Raw genomic sequence first — 7,290 nt, 5'->3', positions numbered from 1 at the left:
TTTATAGGTAGGGGGGGAAGTAGGTAATAGTTAGGCCTCCGGGTGAGCATGAATTTTTTGCACACCACAACTTATCAACTGTATTAGGCAATTGTTGTTTCTAATCCGATCTTAATTAACCCTTATTAGATAGGGTTGGGTTGGGTTATGATTATGGTTGTTATTGTAGATAGGGTTGAGTCAAGTTGGCCCTGATTTTTTCCAAAGTCAAGTTAACTTCTTTTTTTTGGGTGAATAAATAATTAATTACCAAACAAAAAATGAAAAAGCTTACAGTCCCTAAAAATGGGGAGGAAGAAGAAAGCAAAGCAAGCTCAAAGAGCATTACTATTCTCGATGATGGAGCTGGGGGGGGGGCTCCAGAAATTTACAATATGACAATTTCTAGAGGTGGAATTACAAGTGGAAATAAACTGAGAGACTTAATTTGGCTTTGACATCAAAGAAAATTGAACCTCAAATCTTGTATAGGGATCGAACGAGAGTTGGAGGTCCATTTTCTATAATTTATTTCAATCTAAATCTAATTTATTGTAGCACAGAAGGCAAGTCTTCTCACAATGTCACACATAGTCTTTCCTTGAAAAGTCATATCCATCCAAATCCACTTTCTGTAGAAGAGGGGAATTCTCCTGTTGGCTGGTCAGCATTTGTGAAGGATCCCTTTCCATCTGGATGAAAAGATGTTGCAAGCGAAGAAGATATGCTCTATAATCTCGGTCTCAATGCCACATAGGATACACACTGGATCAGTTGGAATGCCTCTCTGAATGAGGAAATAGTTTGTGGGCAAAGACTTAGTAAACACTCTCCAAGCCGTAAAGTTTGACGAGGGATGTAGTGTTTTAACCATATGAGACAGTGCCATAGAGAGGTCGGGTCATGAATCCTAACAAACTCCAAGCTGCCTTGAGGGAGAAGGCCTTAAAGGAGGAAGACATCCAGAGGATAGTGTTCTGCCTTAGCTGCTGAGATATTGGAATGACCGGCAATGAGTTCTATATATCCGCAAATTGAATCATAGAATGGGCTAGGGGAGACCACTTGCCTGAAGAGAGGATATCTATCACAAGGATAAACTTAGAGAGGCCTGATTCATAAATTTTTCTAACGCTTGGAGTGTGATAAAGAATTTCCATGAGGTGCCAGTGATCGAGCCAGAGGTAAGTGTTGACCCTATTGCCAATCTGGGAGGAGATGGCAGGAGATATGGATGGCCGGATGACAATGATTTTGTGCCATACTCATAAGGCATTTGTCGATAATTTCACAGTCCAGTAGGTATCCGATTTGAGGGGATTCGAATAAACCCATCAAACCTAAATCCTCTTTTTTTTTTTTAGATGATCTTCTAAGCCAATTTGATAATACTAGCCAGATTAACATCCTTGATCATTCTCAAATCAAGCCCCTCCTTCTGTTTTAGGAAGACAAACAGCAGCCCAACCGATGAGATGAAAAATATAGTACACTCAGCTCCTTTCCACAGAAAAGAGGCAAAGATGGACTCCAACTTGGAGATGATGGCTTCAGCAAACCATAGATGCCCAACTAATAAATGTATGAGGCTTGAAGAACTGATCTAATGAGCCCAAGCTGACCCGTAAATAATAGGATCAAGCATAAGAGAACAATGATGAACAGTGAGCCTGGCAGGACTAAGAGGGAGCTCAAGATACTTCACTAGAATATGTCCCTTGATGAAACCAGTTTGCTCCAAGAGGGAGGCTTTAGAAGATTCAGAAATCCTAGCCAAGAAGATGATAAATTTTGTCGGATTGTCATGGAGCCCAGACATTACAGCAAATTGAGACAAACAAAGCATGATGCTTTCAAGAGAAGTAGGATCAGCTTTGGAGAAGATCATAAAGTCATATGCAAAAGCAAGGTGAGTAAGCTTAATGGCCTTACACTTATGGATGGCAGAGATGAGGTTCAGGTCTATGGCTAGTTGCAGACTTCTTGAAAGAGCTTCCATCGCAAAACAAAAGATGTATGGTGAGAGGGGACATTCTTGCCCGATACCCACTGAAAAAGAAAAGTAACCAGTTGGATTGCCATTCATCAATATTGAGAATCGAGTTAAAGCAAGGCAGTGGTGAATCCAATTTGTAAAGACTGGAGGGAACCCCATGCTATTGAAGACCGAAACAATGTAATCCCATCTCAGGGAGTCAAAAACTTTGTGGATGTCTATCTACAAAAGGGCAACTGAAGAGTGAGATTTTTTGTCAAATCCTCTAACAATTTCGTGGCAAATGAGAATGTTATCCTCAATACTTCTCTTCGAGATAAAGGCCGATTGATTGCTACTAATAAGGGAGTCAACCACAAGCTTGATTCTATTAGCAAGGTTTTAGCTATGAATTTATAGAGAAGATTGCAAAGAGAGATTGGACTGAAATCTTTCATCTCATTAGCTCCCTCTTTCTTTGAAATGAGGTAAACAAAGGTGTGACTAATCCCTATAGTTTGGCTAGGGTTAAAGAAGAAGCTCTTGACTGCTTTTATCGTATCCACTTTAATGAGGTTCCAAGAGGATGAAAAGTAGCCCATGCTAAATCCGTCAAGACCCGAAGCCTTGCTTGACTTATGAGAAAGGATAGCAGAAGTGATCCCTTCTTCAGTGGGAATTGCCATAAGAGGATCAACTAGGTTGCCAGGGATGAATTTCTTTAAGAGGCCACTAGGGATGGAAGGAGGGGTAGCTGGATCCATCCTAAACAGGTTCTTAAAGAAGTCAACTGCAATATCTTTTATCTCATCCACTTTGTGAACCTGAATGCCATCCGAGGTAGTTAACTTAGTGATAGAGTTGTGATTATTTATGGCTTTCACTGATCCATGGAAGTAAGAAGTGTTTAATCTCCAAGCTCAAGTCAATTAATCTTGGATTTCTATCTCATGAAGCTCTCTTCCTGAGCAAGAAGGGTAGAGATGTTAACTGCCTCAATCTTCTCTTCATTAGCTAATGAAGGGTTGAGATGATCAAATTAAAGCTGGATCTGGATGGATGAGAGCTTGTTTTTGCAATCACTAACTTGAGAAGAAATATTCCCAAAGGATTTAGTATTCCAGGCCTTGAGGGCAATTTTGACATTCTTCAACCTTCTAGCCGAGGCAATAAAGGGGGTGGAGTATGCTTGGACAGGCTTTAACTCAGCTTCTTTAACAGTGGAGAGGTAGTCAGGGTGGGAAGTCCACATATCAAAAAATTTAAAGAGTTTAGGCACAAAGGAAACTAATAGCAACCTCAAATTCAAAATAATTAAGTAAATAAATTATCGTATTTTTTTAATACATTTAAATAGTAAATCAAAACCAAATTGATAAGAGAAACCAATAAAAAAATTGAAATCAAATCAAAACTTGTGCACCCTTATTAATTCATGTTTTGATTTTACTTATTTTCACACTAAAATTGATGAAATAAAACCAAAACCAATCCAAATCAACCGATTGACACCCCTATACATGACTTTCTTTCTTAATTTATTTCTTTCATCCTCACCACTCATCAGACCCTCTTCCATATTAAAAAATCATTCAATGTTATCTATCATTCATGTTAATGTTTGATCTTATACCATTTAACAAGTTAGGTCCGTTGGAGACCACTTGCTTTGGTGAGGCATTTGTTTTTTATGTCACATAAGCCGTCGTAAAGTATTCTTAATTCATTTTGTAGCAAAATAATAAAATATAGAGGAGAATTTTTTATCCAAGAGTGCGATTCCTACACCAGCACATGAGCCAATGAAAGCACACATAAAAGCATTAATAGGATAAGCATTATTGTTTTTCATAAGGGGTGGGGTAATCATTTTAGTCTCCTATGTGTCTTAAGTCTCTTGACACAACTCCACAATCTTCCACAGAATACATTTTTCCCTATAATAAATTCATTCTCATCTAACTCTTTTCTTAAGAAATCACTTTAATAAACTTATAGAGATAATTCAAATATTTTAATAATAATCAACTTTTTTTTTTTCTTTTTATAGTAATCCAAAGTAGGGTTGAACTCATGATCTCTTAATTGCATAGTGTCGGTTCTTGTCATCTAAAACATTCCTTGAATTAATAACCAATTTTAAAAATGTCCCATGGACTCCCCACCTTGCCTGCTTGGAGAACCCTCTACCTTAAAAATAAGAGTTAGTTGTGGAAAATTGTTGCATTGCTAGACTCAAACTTAGCAACACGGCCCACTTTTATTTGCCATGTGGCATTCAACCTCAAATTTGGTAGGTTGACATTGAGAATACCCAAAGAAGAATTCCATTCAACCCAATCTAAACTGGTATTAAACCGATATTGATAAAATTGAAATTGTACTGGCCAAAACCGAAACTTATCGAAGTTTCTTAATGGATTGGCTTTGGTCTTCTTTATTCCTAGACTGAAATCAATTAAGCCCAATTAAAATTGGGTCAAATTGCCATTTGATGGATGTATCATCTCCAAGGACTCTCCTTCCAATAGCTCTCCAACCAGACACATGTTTGCATGCCCCCATGTGTTCGGCTACGTGCATGATTTTAGTTGGAATTTGGTTGGAGGGCATTTTTTTAGAGAGGATCTAAATTCCCAATTTGACACCCTTAGATATTTCAAATCATGAATAAGAAAAGATAAGAGTCAATGGTCCAATGGTGTGGGGAAAATTTAATCTAATGTGATCTTCTCGATCATAAATAAGAAAGGGTAGCAGTCATTGATGAACTCAGAATCCAATCATAAGCAAGGTTCTAATAAACTTTGGAATTGTTATGGGATCAGTCAAGATCGATACTATTTTGATACGGATTTGGATTGAACTGTATTAGATAGATCTATCCTTTAAAAAAAAAAAAATCAATTTTTATTATGATTTTACTCTCATAACATATGTGTATGTAAAGTCGAAAAGCTTCGAATCGAGGATTGATCAAAGGTCAATACCATTTTGATCCGGTCGTTATTGATATAAGATCAAATACGATAATTATCGATTTCAGTATTGGTCAATACCGATCGGCCAGACCTATACCTAAAACCATGGAATCTTTTTTTTTTTTTTTTCTGGGTAAAAAACTTTGGAATTAAAACCGAATCAATCTTTCTGGTTTCTAACTACCCTCCAAAATAATGTTCTTTGCATCCAGAAGTTGGAAAAATGGGAATAGAAAGGGACTAAACCTGTAAAAGGGTATGATCACATCATCCCCCGGCCCCACTATTTTACTCCCATCAAATAATGTCATAAAAGAGTATCTAAGAGGGTGTTTCTATCTTCCCGCAGCCAAATCTAACAGATTCTGTCGTCAGAAATTCCAAAACCCAGAGGTAGACGTAAAGTGTGTAGAGATTAGGAGATTATATGTAAATTTTCTTCTTAATGAAGACACATTGGTCGTGGAGATGGGCGGGTTTCTTAAAACCCTAGCTTAATCCTAAGCCTCGAAAATTAAATTTAGATCTAATTTAATTTTATTAGATTTATGTTTAGGCCTAACGCTGTTAGGCTCGTGTCAATTCAATTCGGCCTCAATTGATCTTAATTAGACAGAGTTGAGTTGGGTTGAGTTGGATTGATCCTGATTTTTGTCATCATCGGACTAACCTTGATTGATGCTATTTTTTCCATTTGTGTTTAATGCATAATAATAATAATAATAATAATAATAATAATAATAATAATAATAATAATAATAATAATAAAATATTTAAAATTATGAAGTACAACATAATAATAATGAATGTTTAGGATGCCAAACTATAGAAATCAATGCCAGAAATTGAATAAAATGATAGGATAATAGCCCTAAATTATATTATATAAATCATGTTTAAAATCAAGGTCAGGTTAAGCTGGGTCGGACTACGCCTAAGTCTCAACTCAATTCTAACCCAACCCTAACCCTAACCTTAACTCAATGCCAATGTTTTTCAACCCTAATCCACCCTCAGAATTAAAAATCTTAACATACGGATTAACCAAATACAAGAAAGACAGAATCGAACAAAACTAAAATGAATCTACTTTGTTATCATATAAATTTCTATCTCAAAAGATTGATCTGAAGATGTCACAAATATATGAGGAAAGTGAATTCCTCATTCAAAATCAATGTGGGACTAAGAATATAATTTCCTCCAATTAGATACATGCTTGCTTACGCTATATGCCTACCTACGCTATTGCTTTAAACATGTCTGTTTAATTGAAAGATAGTTGAGTCGTATGATTGAACATCATCTGGATCCAATAATATGTGTGTCTGAGTGACTGTGTCATATTGTCCTCTCTAGAGATTTTCCGTTTTTCTGTTTTTAGGTTTGGACGTTGAACGTGAACATGTCGTGTGTGATAATAATTTGACCGTGAAAAGATTTTATCTCTACTGGCTATTACATTGCGTGTGGACTACATCCAATTTTTTTTGCTTAAACGCGTATGTATGTGTTTTGTTCATCTTCCTAAATAGTAAAGTATGACTGGGTCAAGCCCCCATTCAGGGATGGAGGATTCCTTACTCCTGAACACTTTGTGGGGCCCTCCACAAAAGGTTGTGTCTATCAATTGATTTGTTAGATCTGGCTTCGGCTATTTTGGTCTACTTTTGATTCTATATTTGAAGGAGAGAATAAAATAATTATAATGAAACAAAAATCAAATAAAATAATGATTGATTAGTGATTAATTATTTTTTTATAATAAAATAAAAGAAAAATGAACGTTATCTCTTAGTGTACCTTATGCCCACATACATGAAGAAGTAGAATTAGGTTGTAAAAAGATATCCATGGCCTAACTTCACTTTTCATGCATGAGCTTAAGGTATACCAGGAAATAAAGTTCTTTAACATTAAAATAAAAATCATAAAGAGATAATGATTGATTTATGTGTCAATTAATTGATTTGGTCTGATTAGGTCTGATTTTAATCAAATAGTGGATCAATCTTAAACCAATTTTTTGAGAAAGTATTTTTTTATTTCATTCAGTTTCTATTTCGGTCTAGTTTGATTCTATGTTTGAAAGTCAAGATAAGGTAATGATTGATTTATGTTTCTTCTATAAAAAAAAAAAAAAAATTATTTATTTTTTTAATTTTTATTTTACAATAAATTAAAAATCATGAAGATGTAATGATTGATTTATGTATCTCTCTTTTTTATTTCAATTTTTTTTTTCTTTTCTTGCTTTTCGAACATAATCTTATCATTTTTTATCAATTTGTAGTCAAGCTACTATCAGGTTTGATCTAATCCAATTTTGGATTTACATACATACATACAGAAGAA

Source organism: Macadamia integrifolia, chromosome 14 (assembly GCF_013358625.1).
Source record: "Macadamia integrifolia cultivar HAES 741 chromosome 14, SCU_Mint_v3, whole genome shotgun sequence".
In the NCBI taxonomy this organism is placed as follows: domain Eukaryota; kingdom Viridiplantae; phylum Streptophyta; class Magnoliopsida; order Proteales; family Proteaceae; genus Macadamia; species Macadamia integrifolia.
This window is presented reverse-complemented; position numbering follows the sequence as displayed.